The 18,370-nt window shown below is 41.6% G+C and overlaps 1 long non-coding RNA gene and 1 other non-coding gene across 2 annotated transcripts in view; both read right to left on the bottom strand.

Annotated features, from left to right (window-relative positions):
• Positions 1-13,277, bottom strand: part of LOC124162163 — a 186,505-nt gene extending 173,228 nt beyond the window's left edge. The window contains exon 1 of the long non-coding RNA XR_006865502.1: positions 12,643-13,277. This is a non-coding gene — a long non-coding RNA (uncharacterized LOC124162163). The remainder of the gene's footprint in view (positions 1-12,642) is intronic.
• A 3,355-nt stretch (positions 13,278-16,632) lies between these two features.
• Positions 16,633-16,705, bottom strand: Trnag-gcc. Its single transcript has one exon. It is a non-coding gene; the product is annotated as a tRNA-Gly (tRNA).
• Between the last annotated feature and the right edge of the window lie 1,665 nt (positions 16,706-18,370).

The following is an 18,370-nucleotide window of genomic DNA, read 5'->3' as shown; positions in this document are numbered from 1 at the left end:
AAGGGTCAACTCTCCTGAACTTTTTGGACGCTCAATTTAATTCACACGCACACTGATAGACCCTGGGATGGGAGGGTGGCTTACGTAGACACCCCCCCCCCCAGGCGACCTATTCATTCGCGTGGTCCAGTGATGAGTGAAGGAGATGGGATAGAGGAAGCCTGCACGCAAGAGGGCGCCCACGGAAAGCTAACAATTGCACGACACCCCACCAGAGGGCCAAGATGACTCTCTCTCTCTATCTCACTTCTCACTTACTTTACGTCTTCACATAAATACATAAATGGACGGCTTCGAGGAAACAGAAATTATGGAAATTTGAAGATAGGCCATTTCACCAAATGTATGCATTTAAAATGATTTGAAAGTTTTTAAATACCCTCAGATGTTGCAGAAAAGTTTCCCGGGTTTTCCACCGGTTGATGTCGTCCATGTCTCCCGACGTTTCGAGCAGCGACTTGCTGATCATCCTCAGGGGATCTTCCGAATTCGAGATGCGACATCAACCGGTGGAAAACCCGATAAACGTTTCTGCACCTGATACGCCTGGAAAACCTATGACCATACACCCTCAGATGTTTTCGACGGCCTTACAGTCTTACTTGAATCCTAATGCCTATTGAGCTCCTACCTATATCTGTCCATTCGGCAAAACATGTCTTTTATGTTATCATTTCTGTCGGATCTAGAAATGTAGTGGGGTTCTAATATGATGTCACAAAAGACGTAACTTAACATCATTTGTACCCTGACGATGATTGAGACCCAAGTCGAATAAATTTCTCTTTCTAAAATTGCAACTCATTACTCCAATACCATTCCCTCAACGATCAACGGTTTTGAAGTACAAGAAAAGCCATTCTTTCGCAGTGAATACTCATTTTTATCTTTGAAATCATGAATTGAAAAAGGACGAGCGGCCTGCTGGCTACCATATCAAAACGCTTCTTCGCTTTCAATTGTCGTCACATTTCACTTTCCCGCATAATCAGTTAATCCGACGTCCGCCATGCGAAATACAGTCTGAGGATATTGAACCATAACCTACCGCCATAATATGTAAATTTCCTCTTTGGAGCCGAAAGTGTTTCGGAATTCCGGGGGAGGGTGGCGTGAATAGGGAAAGGATTTTTAGCCCCCTGGCGTGCCCAACCCCCATCCCTTGGGCGAAAACTGCCTCCTATTCCTAGGTGGAATGGGATTCCTAGAGATGGGATGAAAGGGAAGTTAAATCATAACAATGACCTCCTTTATGACCTCAATAAAATGCCTCTGAAGAGATTAAAATAATAACAGTTTAGACATAAGAGCAAGAACTACAATCGTAAGGAATTAAGTGTTCAAATAATGTGTGAAGAACATACTAGTGCTGCTTTATGTGAAGAGCTGACTCAAAAACCATTATACGCTTTTAAAAACTCGTCAAATTAAGACAAAACGAACCAAAAACTAATGCTTGTGGTAATAAGGGAAATATTTTAAAACCGACTCCCTTTATTACATAAGTTTCGCGAATACATTTCAATGGACATTTAAAAAAATTATTATAGCTTTAATGGTTTAATAAATTTTTACAGACGGCATGAATGAGTGCAAAGCATTTGATTACTCGGTAACCATAGATTCGATATTTTAGTAGATATAGGGTCTGTTGCGATTGACATAAGTGGAGATATGCGTGTTCTCGAAAGTGGATGAACGCTCCTAATGGTTCGATACTACTCCATTCATCGCCCCACATCTCACACGTTAAAGAATAAAATCACACTCCAAATTTATGAACATCACACTGAACTGTGTCCAACAGCTGTTCCCCATAGATCCAACCATTTACATTCCTTACTACTCACCAGAGATTATACCTTCTCGAGCGTTTTCGTGAATACTGCCGATCTTCCCTAATTAATTATTATTTGCATAATCATATCGATCTCTCTTCAGGCTCTAGCAAAATTGCCATTTCCCAGAAAACAACAAGACTCGTAAAATAGAGATGATATTTCGCCATCGTACGGCCACACTATGAATATTCAGCATGCATATGGAATCAGGCGCAGAAAGACTTCATCCGTGAACTTAATTAAATCCATCAGAAACTGCTACCCACATACTGAAAGCGCGACACAGATTTTAAACAAATTAGGCTGGGAGTCCCTAGAGACTCGAAGGCTACACGCAAGGATTAAATTGCTTGACCGATTCAGAATAAATCAAATCTTTCAGAGCGACACGAAGAACGCCATACTAGAACCCTTCTGCATTTCCAGGTCCGATAGAAGCGATAAAACAAGAGATATGTTTTGCCGAACGGATAGATATGGGAATTCTTTTTACCCCCGAGCCATAAAGGACTTTAATAAATGCTAGTCGTAATAGTTTGAGCATTTGGTCTTAATGCGTAGACGGCTGGTGTCCTGACACCCCCTGCCACACACCAAATGAGCCAGCTTGAGAGGTATTATGAATATATAGACATCTTTCTTTTCTATCGAGTCTTCCCTGAGTGTCCACCTATTTATGTACAAATAACTTGTGGTAAATATTATTAAGGCTCATTGAGTATTCCTGTTACCTTAGCGTTTTTATATTCCATCGAATAATGAATTGATACTGTGTCGATTTAAAATGGCGGTACTGCTGTGTGTGATCAAATGAATTTTCCGTAATCAGCCAAACTAAATTCAAGACCCTTAACTTCGATACTTATCCTCTAGTCGAGTGCCATAAATGGACGCGATGTGGTCGAGGTATTCCAGCCAAGGGCCATAATCCCAGCGGCAGCCACAATTTCCTCTGCAGATGGAAACAATTTCCACGGACATAACTCGCTTCAGTGATAATTCGCCCCAAAGCGTGATCGGACGCACGGATTCTCGCCACTGGAACAACACAACGCCACAGTGAATGAGACGTATTATTCGGCGCACACTGCTATTTAAGATCGTCCCTGATGGATTCGCCAGATGCCGGGAATTCGGTGGGAGAGCGGAAACGCATTCCCGCCATACATTGATACAATTGACACAATGACTCATTCACTGTAAAACTTGTGGGATGACGGGAGATCCCAAATTGGGCGTTAAGAAGATCCCATTCGAGAAAATATACACACTGGTGAATTTAGGTTGACGAGCTGGCGAACAAGGTTGAATGAACGTCGTATAAATCTTAAAATTAATATTTTGAACGATTGTAAGGGCAAAATACATATTTGAATACCAACTCGAGGATATTTCGAAAAATCTAGCCGCATACCTATTGGACGATGAGCAGAAAACCATCAAAGAAAGGAGAGAGAGAGAGAAAGGGGAGGTTTGAAAATTCATTCGTCCCGAGAGAACGATATGATCTCTCGCTTTAAATATACCACTTAACATTATACCTTCTGTTTCTTCGCACCGCCTGTTTCCTTCGCACGGATACGCATAATTTTAAACCGAAGTTAGAACTCTCCAAATTATAATTAAACATCAAATTTTATTATTGAGCACGTAATAACTTAGGAATTATTCAACTTCAGAATTCACCGCCAAATGAAATATTAGTCTTCCATTAAACAGTTTTGAAACTCACTTTAAGAAACCACTGCACGATATGGTCACTAGGACTACGGAATGGTCGATAGCTAGAGCTTTCTCGCATACCGTGCACGCGAGAATGCTTGGTGTGGGCTAAAACCCCTGCCACGTAATTGCACATGCAATTGAGGGAGCAATTACATGTTTCCTATGTGCATGTTCGGGAAAAATACAATCATCCCGCGCCACACACGCTACTGGGATTCGTGCATCGGCCCCAGGCATCGTGTGGGCGATCACCTCATTACTTGACGCGCCGATAGAAATTAGGATTCGTAGAGCGTATTGTGGGAAAATTTTCGGATGAGAAAGTAAAAGAAAGGTATTATTTCACACTCGTCCGACCGCACCTTGAATATGCAGCGAACATGGTGTCCGGTGAAGAAAGACTTAATCTGCGAACTGAATAAAATACAAAGGAAGGCTGCGCGGTTCGTTAAAAACCGCTACGGGCGTACAGGCAGCATTGCTCAGATGTTCAGCGATTTAGGCTGGTAGCCTTTGGAGACTCGGAGGCTGCGCGCTAGGCTTAGATTGCTTGAACAATTGAGAATGGATATCTTTAAGAGCGACACGGAGAACATAATATTAGAGTCCCAATATATTTCCAGGTCCGATAGAAGCGATAAATTAAGAGAGATGTTTTGCCGAACGGATAGATGTGGGAATTCGTTTTTCCCCCGAACTATAAAGGACTTAAATAAACGCTAATCCCAACTTCGTTAGAGCACTTCATTTTTTTAGCTGTAAACGGCTGGTGACCTAACACCCCCTTCCACACGCCTTTTAGGCGGCTTGCGGAGTAGTATGTAGATGTAGATGAAAACGCGCAAAATCCCACCCCATGTGACGGTTTGGTGGGTTTGATTGACTGATTCCTGCGATAGTGTGTGTTTGCATTTCGTTTATTTCGATCGAAAATTGTATTTACATTAAATTTAACGCTCTCGAATAAATTGAACTTCAGAATTATAATTAAAACTATTCGCAGGAATTTCACAGCATTTTTCGATTTTTCTTTCAACACTGAAGTTCGTTTCTCAACGTCGGCCTTTATTATTACCTTATTATACCACCTTAAAATGTCAAATACGCCTTATGAGAGATTATCAGCTGAAAATAACTGTTACTGTTGATGAACAGGAGAGATATCAGAGACGGACTGTGACAGACTGTATAACCGAATATTATCTTAACGACGGAAAAATAATTATTTAGCTGGTGAGTTTGAAGTTTTTTATCATTCAAAATCAAGCAAAAAATAAATGGTATTTCTTGGGAAAGACAAATTTTATCATGGAATTTTGTCTAATACGAAATAAAGAGGAGAGTTGCGTCAAACCGATCTTAAAATTGATTAGGACTGGTGACGATGAACTGATAACCGAAGCAATTTCTACCATGGACCTCACCAAAAACATCAGTCGCCCTTGAAAAGCACCCAATCTTCGAAAAAGTGACGGCGAAATTCGCGCGCGATTCGGCAGACAGACATACCCTAAGATCAAAAGTACCTTGTCTGCTGTTCATTTACAAACTATATTGAATCAAAATATTCAAAAGAACTAGCAATTATTTTTTTTAACTGACCGGAGACACCTAGCGGCCATCGCAATTTTAATGAATTCGATACCTAATATGGGCATCATTTGAAATTCGATGTACATTATGAAAGATTTTACACCTTCCCGGCGAACAACATGTATAAACTCTTCTCGGGATACCGCGCGGGTAAGATTATGTAAGAGCATCGACGTTTCGGGTACCGACTCGCTACCCATTCTCACGGCTACAAAAAAAAGAAATAACCGCAAATAAAAAATAGTTAGTTTATTTGTAGTAGCCGTGAGAATGGGTAGCGAGTCGGTACCCGAAACGCAGTCGCTCTTACATAATCTTACCCGAGAAGAGTTTATACTCGATGTACATTTGTTTTAAATCGGCGACGACCGCTAGATGTCTTTACGTTGGAGACACTTCGTAAATTGTCACATGAGATCGTTGTCCTATTACGTCATCTTCACGTAAACTTCATTGTTGGTGCTTTCGGAAACGTCCTACCACTCCCAAAGATTGTCCACTGCGCATTGCCGTAAGCTTTTGCGAGGAAGTACGCAACAATCGTTTTCGGTTTTGGTTGCCACCCCATCCTTCATCCTGTCGTTACTTCGCCCCGACCAAAAGCAACCTGCAGCTGCTGCCCTCGCCTGTTCACTCCAATCGATCCAATCCGGACGCTTGCACCCAAGTGCACACTCCGCAGAATGCTGTAGCAATCGGACCGGGAACCCTAGGCAGGACATCTGTTAGCAAGGCACCAGATCGTCGGAATGTAACCGTCAGTTGGATGGAATGGGAGGGAATACAGTCGGAATTTACATCCACATGCCACTAAGCCTGCCTAACCGCCTCGACAGTCGTGCGGCTGGAGATGTTAGGGCAAACCTGCTGCCTGTAAGTATTTGCAATAGAAAATTAAAGAGTGCGATGACTGCCTCGCGTTCATTTGAGTCCTTCACTGCTCAGGGAAAATACGAATTCCCACACCTATCCGTTCGGCAAAATATCCTTCCTCATAACATTGTTTCTGTCGAACCTGGAAAGATAGTGGAGTTCTGACACGATGCTCTTCGCGTTACCCTGAAAGGTATCTATTCTCGATATCTCAATCAATATATGCCTAGTAGATAGCCTCCGAGTGCATAGCGGATCCCAGTCTAATTTGTGTAAAAGCTGCGCATCGCCCTATGGTCACTAATTTTACGTTTATGTTTTCGTTGTTCACATAGTTTGCTCGTTCCAAATCTCAAAGCAGAGTGGATAACTTCACATACTCACTATACAGACCTGAGAGAGAGAGAGAGCAGTTACTTTTCCTGGTCAACGTCGCCCTCCCGGAGGATTTTGGTAATTAGTGGTGTAGAGCGAATACTTTGAACCGGGACGATCCCATCAGTGGCCCTAAGACTCTGGACCCCGAAAAAAATAGGGTCGTTTTGTCATTAACTGTCGTCATTTCAAATAAACAACTTTCATCCCAGCCTACCTCTCCATCCACCCACCTATTCCTCGGATGTTTCTCGGCAATTCTTCTGGTTGCGTAGCTCATAGTGTGGAGTGTGTATATTTAGAGAGACTTTTTTCTCCACAGGAGGAAATAAATCGTAAGTTGAGAACTCCATAAAGCGTTTAAAGTTCTTTACACATGCGCTTCCTTTTTTAATGCATCAGTGATACAGCGGGGATCAGTGACGTAGCCATGAATTTTGTTCGGAAGGATCCAAAACCAGGGGGGGGAACTTTTTTAAGAACAATGCACTAAGTAATGGGTTTTAAACTAATTTTAACACTTTTCATAATAAAAAAAACTTTATTTATTAAAAATATTTAGTAAATTCATGATTTTTTAACATTTTGTTTTCTTTTATGAAGGAAAATAATTGTGTTTTCATATTTCGGGGGGGGGGGGGTCCGGACCCCCCGGACCTCCCCCCCCTGGCTACGCCACTGGCGGGGATGGACCAATGTGATCAATAGATTTGGAAGCCAAAATATCTCCCTATTCCTCCGTAGAAAGTGAATACTTCCGACTTCTTTCGATATAGAACGAGCGGCCAATAAAACTGAGTCTCCGCTCCATTTGAGATGCATGAGCGAGGAGAAAGGGACAGCAGTTTGAAGTGAAGGGGAAATCCTTTCGTCGCGTTGTCGAGACTCGTGTAAACATGAGCAGAGAGAGAGAGACTGACTTATATTGTGACGTGTTTAACGGTGGCCACCCATTGGTCCTCCGCCATCTGGAATTCCGATTGGTCTCCTAGAATATAAGCCACAGCTCCCTCGATTCCGCGAACACGAACGTTCATTAAAGAGAGGGCCAAACAGAACAAGAGACAGTCGCCTGCCCACGAGTCGAGAATCCAACGCCTGGCTTAACAACCGTGCGTGTGTGGCGATACTCTTGACTCGCCTTATTACGTACGCATGCAGTAGGAACTAGCCCGAAATTTTTTTCTCCCAAAAAACATTTCTTAGTGTGTCAATACATGGTACAATAAACTTAAACTGAAATTTCCGTTGCTATATGTTGAGTAGTTTGGGCTGAGCTTCGATGAATGAATATATCAGTCACTCAGGGCACGTTGCTTCGATTTAGAGCTCGTCAATGCTTACAAATTTGATCGGCAACAATGGATGAAGTGAGAGAAGCAGCATGAGATGAGATGTGGAGAAAACAATTGACTGTGGCGACTATCATTCCGCATCCATCTCCAATCTGCAAACGCGCATTCACTTCACGAGAGTCAAAAGCAGTAGATTCGTTGTTTTTTGTTATTTTTAGTGGATAATTCAAGCGGCTCCTTCAACCCAAGGCGTAACGCAATTTTCGACTCGCAGCACAGCTGAAGTCATTGACTTGTAAATATTCGCTTTTGTTCTCATTTGGTCCTTAACATTAATTTCAACGCCTCTGCGTGATAGCGGCGACAGCTTCAGTTCAGCATCTACAAGTCACAGCGTAATATTCGCAAAGTACCAAAAGATGACGCAATCATATTAAAAATAATAGTTTGCACAACCGGACTGATTCGGCTCACCATCTGAGATGATTTAAAAACTCGCCTATTTTGTTTTCACCAGCAAAATACGCCATCGATTACGAAATTCTACATCTCATTTTCATCCAAGTATTTTTTTAACACAGCAGAATATTAATACGCCGATGCTCTTCCTAGTTGAGCAATGATGTAGAAACGTACGGTGGAATTCCTTTACGATCGGTCCTCCGGATTCAAGGATTTATATCGCAAAGCAAGGGTTGACCGTACATAGACTTTCCAGGTATGCCAATATACCCGAGATAAATTGGCAACGAAGTGCAGCGGACGATGCAGCAGACGAGATGAAGAGAAGCCGGAAGTGAAAACAATTGACAGCGACGATTCACCCCGAGCGAGAAGGCGATCGATCGATATCGCAACAGGAAAAAGGGCTCATTCGTTTCGATATATCCACTCGACTCCACAGGAACCCTCACACTAACTGATTGGCTCTCTGACGCCTTACCCTAGGCTATCGATACCTGCGAAGACCGAGAGATGGCGCCAGTTCTGTGAGGACTATTCTCTAATTCCGAATGCGGATGACGTCAAATATTTAAATAAAAATGGACATTGTTTTGAAGTTCAAAACGAGTTCTGTTGCCATGACAAATGAATGATTCGTTGAGCGACTCGTTCAAAGATCCAAGAGCTCTCCGAGTGTGGTCGTTTTCATTTGTTTATAAAGTTTAATCCCCCGAGTGCCCGACGTGCACGATGACGCCGTCTCAGAGTTTTCTCCATTTGACCCTTGGTAGTGTTTTAGCACAGAAGTAGGGAAACAAACCTTCAGAACTTACAGCTAGAATGTGATTTATTATAATTCTGTGGTATTGAGACGTTGACGATGATGCTAGCAGAGAAATCAAGGGGGAAGGCATTCGAAATGAAGAGCTACCGACGGATGATGAAAATCTCAAGGATCGGACGAGAGAAGAATGAGCAAGTCCAAAGAAGAGCAGGAGAGGAGTCTTATGAAAATCTTAATGAGAAAACAGAATAATCTTTTGGAACACATCTTGAGACATGATTGTCTGATGATGACAGTAGTCGAGTGACAAGTGGATGGCAAGAACCGAATAGAAATGGACCGCGCAGAACCTCGAATTCAAATATATGGAATTGATAAAAAAAGGATTTGAAAAATAAGAAATAGGTGGAAGTAAATAGAATAAAATAATTGAGAAGAGAACTGCGTCAATCCAATCTTAGGATTGTTCAGGAATGACTATGAAAATCCTGTATTTGTTATCATTTTGCCTAAACTCAGGCATAGCTTTTACAGACCGCCGATTTTTAAAGCAAAAACAGTCACCATGAGAAAAATATAACTGCTTCAGCTTTCATAAAATATCATTGAAATTGGGTAGTCAAAGTGCTCGAATTCGCATAAGAACCGTTGCATAAAACGTTCGGTTCTTTGAACTGGTTTTGAGCAAATCGTGACACTAAAATTTTTTTTCTCTCTGCTAACGATTTCCCTCAACTGCTGTTTTTAAATTTTTCTTCGTTTTCTTCTTTCGTTTAATTACTATCTGCAATTTGAAACGAATATTTTAGATGTTTTTTGTTTCCATCAATCATCTTTAAATGCTCCTTTGTGGCCAGAAGGAGATTCTTTAACACTGAACTACGCCACAATAAAAAATATATATCCTACCTAGAATGCATTCCAAGCACAAACAAAACAGCTACAGATGTGAAATTCGACCAGAAAAGTAACCAACGCAGAGAGTTCCGCCAATTTTGATTCTTCCATGCAAATACCAAAAAAAATCCACAACTTGCGGTTAACTGTCTCATCGTCATTTAAGGATTGTTTTTCCGCCTTCTATACACCTAACTCATTCTACGACGACCTTTCTTTCAGAGAGCGCGAGTTTCTTATGGATTACTGTGATCTGTGCTCGGTCACTATAACACTAAATTACTGTAACTCGTCGTACACAATCTCCGGAAATCGAAGCGAATCGCACGCAACAATGTACTCAGCGCAATTTCCGAATATTTATAGATTCTCTCCAAAAAAATGAATTTCGATAAAGATAAGGTATTAGTTTCAAGTAAAATGGGCAGGAATATTGCTTGAAGAGCCATTTACATCTCTTTTAAAGCCTTACAAACATACAAATCCCGTTTTTGCATAACATTAAGTCTAATTATGGAGGGAAATTAATGAAGTCAAAAGATAGAAAGAAGATTATGATTAGCGATAAGAAGAGTATGTACTATGGGGTAGACACGAAGCGGAATAGGACGAGACGAAGGGATATTGCTGCTAAAGGGAGAATTGGAGCGCTTCAGAATGCCAATCTAAGAATTCCTATATTATGAAGATGATGATTTCGTGAGAGGAAGTCGCCTTCACGATCCGAGGAGACACTCTCCACTTTGGGGTCAGTGTGTCCAGTATCGACCACCTCGGACAGCGGGATGAACAGCAGGAAGAGAGGACACTAAGACTATAATATGTGAAGCTACTGCCTCCCTCGAAATTGCATGCATGATTATTCAATCCCTCGATTGTGTGTACCATTTTCAACAATGCCACATCCAACAATTCCATCTGCAATGCACTCTACAAACTTCCAAGCGATTTTTGCCTCGTGTAAGTAAAATTAATCCTTCCATTGTTACGTACCATTACCAATAATGTCACTTTCACTACGCTATGCAAACGTGCACGAGATTTTCGCCTCGTGCAAGGTAAATACGCCGTCAATATGATCAATATTCGAGAGTGAAAAGCAACCGTAAGTTCATCAGTTTCGCCAATGCATAAGGTGCTTAATTTTAGAGAAAAAAACGGGGGAGCTATCCTCAGCCACTGCAATGGAGTACATTGCTTTGAGTAAACCGATTAGGAGCGATCCCTAAGGGGCACAAGGCATGACGAAACCATTACCAAATAGCCTCATGTTTAGCTGCAAAAACTAAAAGAAATCAAAATAAATATAGGTATAATTTTCTCATCCATAGTCCTTTCATAATATTGGAATTATAGACCAAGCGTTTACCAGCGACTATTCCGAACTTTCAACCACATCCGAATTTAGGCTATCCATACGAAAAGGCTACTTTTGAGCATTTGATTTGGGATATGTCTTGTATCAACGAAAGCATTGGAGAATGAAAAAATGGAGCGGGAATTGGAATCTTACAATAACGACAATCTCAATTCACACGTTGAGTCCAAACGTATAAAATAATCCGTTTAACACCGACCGTGGGGTATAGAGATCGCTAGCATGAGAAATCAAGATAGCGAGTAAATCATTAATGATTCCTTTACTTTTTATACTCCAGATAAGTTAATAGACGAGATGAAAATGTCCAAAACATGATCAGAAGAAACGGATGAGTTGGTCCACCTCATTACTAATTGTGTCGCATAATTAATCATTTATTAACTTAATAACGGGGACGGGTGTTGTTTTGAATACAATATTCGTGGGTTTCGTGTTGTCATGGTCGCATAGAGTTATTGCTTCCACCCGAAGGGACCGGATTCAAGCCTTGCCGGTGGCAGAGATTTTCAGAGACTTAACGACCCTTGCTTGCTTACATATTGTCGGTGGAGGAACCCATGTGCAGTACCCCGTCCGTCGGATGGGACGTTTAGCTCTGGTCCCCTTGGAACCTTTTGCTAATGCCGACGCCGGGTTTCTCTCCACCCATCCTTCCCAACCGTTCCCTTTGGCGCCAACCACAATATTCATGTTCGCCGGTCAGACCAAATTAGCGGCACAAGATAGATAAAAATTCGGAGCATTTTTCTCAGAATGAAATTAGAGCAGAAATTACTCCATTCATAGTCTTTTAACAATATGATAATCCTGGGTTATTTATACCCATACGGCTAACGTGAGTTCAGCGTAAACTAAATATATTACGTCGCATTTAAGTGGGAGCAGACTAAAAATATAACAGCTCTTAAAATTATGCAATTGGTCATGATGGTATGAAGTCAGAAAATGTATATAATCATCAGAAAAGATTCTGTTTTGCGTTCAGTCAATCAAAAATTTCAACGCCCCGCACGCTGTGTGCTGAGCGTAAGCAAGGGTTGAAGCTTTGCTCGTAAAGAGCTTCTAATAACAAATTTGTCGAGTTATACGGCCTCAAGAGGTACGATTCCAGATTGCAATAGAAACTAAAATAATTTGTTTGCACGCGTCGAATGGATTGATTTAGACTAAGGACGCAATATTTAGCCACTTAATCATAAAACTACGTCAGAGGGCAACACACAGGCGAAATTTTCCCCACTGAAAGTTTTTACAATCTCATTTCTACCACTCACATGCGATATAGCCCATGTTCGATATTATTATCCTGCTACCCTCATTGTTTCAATGCAATCCAGGTCTATGGTAACACAGATGTTGTCACTTTTGCGAGGCGTTTACATATAACCGGGCCGACATTCATATATATTCGGAACAAAGGTAAACAGTACTCACCAGCAGTGGGAATTGGAACTTCGCTCGACAGCAGATGAGAGGGAGTGAGTGCCTGGAGAAAGACAACGCCTCCTCCAGGAGAGAAGCACGCGTAAAATGTAAAGCAGTCACGGGCAGAGCAACACAAGAGTCACGGGAAAAGGGGGTGTCACCACACGGGCGGGCAATGTCTTGTGGACACAGAGAGAACTCCAGATTGGATTGTGCAGCCAGTGTCGGGGCGCGAGGGACGCCGACTACTAGTGCTGACGACGCCCAGCCTCACAAACAGGCCGAGAGGCAGCCCCTGCCATCGATCCGGGCGAGAGAGGGGCCCACCGCTCGACAGCGCCACCTACCGCCCCCCACTGCTCGTCGGCGGCAAATTCGCGCGCCCCAAGCCGCCTCACCCACGCAACAAACGCAGCAACAATGACGCCGACTCCCACACAACAATGCGGCCGACGCAACAATACCACCGCGAACTCGGGACGCAACGATCCTCGGCGCAACAATGCCGCGAAGGGCTCCGAAAACTCTGCACACGGTCACGGGGGCAGGGAGAGAGGCGGCGGCAACGGCAGCAGCAGCAACGGCGGCAGCAGAGGAAGGAAGGCTGAGGGACGCGTGTTTGGTCCGGTGCGCCTGCACTCCTGCCTCGCACTGAAGAGAACGAGGGAGCGTTACCTCCGCCCCCTTTCCCATGCCCCCCCCCCCCCCCCCCCACACCCCCGGCCCAAACGCCCCATCCCCAAAGCAGAAGGGAAGCGAAAGGGAAAAGGTGTGTGGAGGGGGATGGGAGCAGGGTACGCGCGCGTGGGGTCTGCGAAGCGTGCAATCTCGGGATGTGCGATACGCGGAAGCACATCGATAAACGAACGAACGATATCGATACGACGCGAGACAGCAGTCGATATGAACTGATAGAGAGCTATTGATGATCCCAGTGGTATTACAATAATTAGTGGTAGCACATTGATAAATGATCAAAATTGAACAGAGCGAGGCAGTATGGCTGATATAAAAGGATTGAAAGCAATCCATGATTCCAAGATTGCTGCACAATTATTCCTCTTTGATGAATTTCATTCAGTGCTTCAAACCGTAAGTTAATTTATAAAGATGAGAGATCGCAATCCAGAATAAATCACTGCCGTGTTCAGAATGACACGCAAGCTGGGCAGGAGGAGTAATTACTTTTCCTGCGCCACTTTGCACTGCGTGGATTTTTGTTTATACACATATTTATTATGATCAATAATGAACTGCGTAGTTGCTCCGTGTTACTTTTTACTGTCTTATCGCTAAAATGACTACGCATCATGTGCTACATCAAATTCCCTCTCCGATGATTTGCAGTTTTTGCGAAAAACCTTCTCACACTTGAAATCAAAGACAAGTTCGACTCTATTATCAGATCAACCGACCCATATTTCGAGACTTATAAATCATATCACCGATCACCGCATTAAAAGCACGAGCCTTGGACTGATAATTTGGTACCTTGGCATGAAATCCAACAAATCATATCTTCGAGGAGGTATCCAAACTATGGTAAGTCGCTGGATAATTGATAACTCATTGAATTGTTGCTTTCTTTTTTCAATATTTGTCCTTGAAAAATGGTCAAAAATAGGTACAACTCAAGAGAGTCACCAGAATAAGGCACGAGAACTGACGGCAAAGTAGCAATGGATACAATTGGCACTTTTTAGTGCTTCAATCGATGTCGTGAAACTTGAGAATGATATCGCCATGTCCCATTTAATTGAATGGTTTGCGGCGTAAATTCGTGAAATTGTCTCACTCAATCTGAAATTGCCTCACTCAAATTCTAATATGTCCCATTTATTTACTTTTTATGGATAAAAGGTTACTGGAGGCCCGAATATTGTACAAAAAGTGTCTGATTAGTGTACCAATTTTATTAAACAGTTGATAGCGAGAAATATATTCCGGTGGTGAATTGGAAAACTGGAAAAAAATGACCAAACTGAATCTAGGATCGCAGTCGATGAGGAAACACGAGTAGTGCAAATATCACCGCACATCGAATGCGCGAGAAAGAGGAGCACTCGAACAGAACTGCTTCCCGAGATCAGTGCCTTCGCACAAAACGAGGGAGTGGGAATGCATGTCATGGAATAACTTCTATCTCGTAATATTTTACAAATCACCTTCTACAAAAACTGACGGAATGCATGCAAGCATGAAACACAATGTGTGTCTAAACCTCTTTCTGGTAAGATTTGTGGAATTTCAGAGATCCATTTTTAATTATATAGTTACATAAATCACCAATCGCACGAAATCGATGGTCGCATTGCCCTTAATAAACGGATATGAAAAGGCGACGGTTTTCTTCAACGCATGCGACCAACAATGAAAGCCTCGTGTGACAGTGAAGATTGTTGATTAGTCGATTTTATTTTAGTTGCATTGTTAGGTGGGATTATTTGAAATTTGAAATAAAAAAGAAAAATTAAGTAGTTTGGTAAAAAGAAATAAAACTCAGAAAATGTAAATAAAGTATAATTAATTGAGTAAACTGATAGCATTGCGGGACGTTTATGGCTTATGCGGAAGACGATTATGTCTCTTTTAAATTCATAAATCACATTTATAAAGCAAAATTCCGCTGCAAAGGAAATGAAAATAGGTAGTTAAAAAACAATGTCGGATAAAAAGCTCAAAACACCCAAAATTTGGGAAAAAAAGAATTAAGTGAGATAATCTAAAGCGAGGTAACAATTGCTGTTAAGTATTAACTTTCCAACCGGAAAAAAGCTTTGAATCGGTATTTTAAGTGGAAATGATTTTAAAAAGTGATGTAAAAATATGCACACTTAAGTCAACCCTTTTCTAGTAGAATAAGAAAGTTATCGACCTATAAAAAGTTCATTGCAATCACAATTTCACAGTCTACCTATGCTTTACAATACATTCAAGTATATTTTCCAAATTGTATTCTTCCACCAGTTTTTTGGGCTGTGAGTGGATGAATCAGCTATGGGATTTTCTGCGTTTCTATAGGAGTGGGTACCTCTTTTTTTCACCGTGCCTAAAAAAGTGCCTGGCGAGCCTAAAGAAGATTTCATTTAAAAATAAAAAAAATAAAGGAGAGAGAGCGAGCGAGTTCGTTCGTTCACCGACACTACGAGCGAGACCGCGACTCCGTAACCGTAACAATTCACGGTTTCCGCCCGAGGGGTCCGTGTTTCGGACCCCCGCCGCAAGAGGCGCTGGATCCGAATGACACACGCACACGGGGAGGGGGGTATGTGTGAGTTTCGGATCATTTTTAAGATTCGGTCGATGAGAATCGGTTCATTGGAAAGGTTCGGATCTGCGAATCGTTCTCAATAATTGGAAATTTGGCAAATCGAATCACAATCCACAGGTCAGGGCGAATGCGTTAAGCACGAACGTCGCGGTTCGCGTATGTGTGGCTGAGTGAATCTCCAGAAGCAGCCTATCCATCAGCGATTCCATCGCAAAGATTCCATCTGCAAAGAGCGTGGTTTATCAGCAAGACGTGATTGAAGACAACAGCAATATATAACGAAATATTTTCATCCATAAAAGTAAGAATTTCTAAATCTTATTTTGTTCTCCTTAAACATAATGACCACTTTTTTTTCTAAACTTCCTTGTATTTTTTTGTGTTTTCACTGACATTTTTCTCCTTATTATCCGAAGAAATTTCCCACCACAGGATTCCAATACGTCGTGAAACCAGCGCTGTAGTTGGGCCAGTACGGCGTACCCCCTAAAATCCAATCTCGTTGTAAGCGTATCGGTAAAACTACCTTTTTAAATCTGTAAAAAATAGCCCTACTGAAAATTGTCCTATGGGTTTCGGGAAGAAAAATCGGAAATGATTATTTACTTGTTCAGAGTCATCTCGTGGCACAACTCGGAACTATTATAAGAGTTGGAGTTAGACATTTCAATCGTGGTCGAGTGTATAATTCATACACCAAAGGATGAAGTTCGCCATGAAAAAATATTTCACTTAGCCGGGATTCGAACCCGGATCTCCCGATTGGCGGTCAGGTGTGTTAACCAGTTCCACCACCAAGCCATTTTCTCAGAGCGAACTTCAGGATGGGTTTTACGGAACAAGATGTTCACGTCACCAGTCCACACTGTGGCACATGTGGCGAGGGTCGTGCTTTCATCCTTTGGTGTATTTAACTTTGCACCCGTGCGCGTGACTGCGCACAAAGTCACTTCTTCCTGCAGTACTTTGTACAATACATGTTCAGCTGCTTGGAAATTTTGTTGAGTACCGCTTAAATTTTTTTCCCAACTAGACCACTGCTCGAAAGGGCAGCGAAATAAATTGAGCACAAATCAAATTACTACTCATCGGTCATTAACTTTTATGGAAAAAATATTTTCGTCAGAATACAAATTTTGAGGATTGAGAGCAAATCTCATCTTCTTACAAATGCTTTGATTTTCTTTACTCTGCAGTGGGGCGTGGCATTTCAGTGCTTTCTCCACTCGGGATGGGATGCATCAATTTCATCCTAATTCGATCGGAGAGTATGGCAGAGGATGCTGACACAATTCTCCCCTCTGTAGCACTAGGCTAAGAGAACGCAGCACCGCACTGCACGACGTATGGCGCAAACAACCGATTATGATTAATCCTCACGTTGCGAGAAAAATATTCCGAGATTCGTCTCGTTACCCTATCTTTTCCCTGACCAACTCCGCTCCATTTTATTTCCCTGCATCATCCATCTTTCTCCCGTTTGCGGGAAACAAGTTGACGATTTTTTACTCAATGGACACAACAAACTCTAAACGAACATTCACCTAAAAACTGAAAAAAAACAATATAATATTGACCGAACACAAAACTAATCTTAATTTTTAATTCCACATCTTGGACGATGTTAACTTTAAAATTACCTTCAGCTAATAGCAAAAAATTATTGAACCACCGAAAATTGTGGATCACGTGATCCACAATTTTCGGTGGTTAGACTGGTTTTATTTACTGAATGTGGCAACAGCGATTGCTTGCGTGGTCTTTATTTTTTTCATATGTTATCCTTCCAAAGTTACTATTCTAGAAGAAGGTGAAATATTATAATTTCAATAATATCTATTAATAAGTATACCTTTTTAGATTTTACAAGCTCTGCATTAATGATGATGAAAGTTATTAATGAGGTATTTTTCCGTTTACCCAATTTATAAATCAGAAATAAAAACTCAATAATAAAACAGAGCACAAACCCGCTTCACTGAAGAATCTTAATGCGTGAACATTTTCTTTGGAAATTTTCTTTGAAACAACCACTCTTCTCTTGTATCATTGACGCCAACTCTCTTCGATAAAATTAAAAATCTTGAAGCCGGGGGTGTTTTGATAATGATTTCTACAGAAAATGAAACTTTTAACGATTTATTTCAGAATTCGAAACTTACGCATTATCCCCAATAGTTTTCTGCAACGTAACAGTAATCAGTCATTTCTGACTTATAGAGTTCATTTTTCCTCTTAACGTGGGCGCAGAAATTGAGATAAAATCATGAGTACTAATCATTTCATAAAATCCCACTTCAAAATTCTTAAGTACCTAATTCCGACTGTGGTGTAATACATATAGTTCCTACTCATTGCGCGCAACAATGTGTTCCAAAAGGGTTCACTCACATTTACTCAGAGCAATGCGAATGGCTGACGTGTTCATTTGAATTAAAAATACTTTTTTCTGCTACCAAACCTTTT

Source organism: Ischnura elegans, chromosome 7 (assembly GCF_921293095.1).
Source record: "Ischnura elegans chromosome 7, ioIscEleg1.1, whole genome shotgun sequence".
NCBI lineage: Eukaryota > Metazoa > Arthropoda > Insecta > Odonata > Coenagrionidae > Ischnura > Ischnura elegans.
The sequence above is the reverse complement of the archived record's forward strand: the minus strand, read 5'-3'. Positions and strand labels throughout refer to the sequence as shown.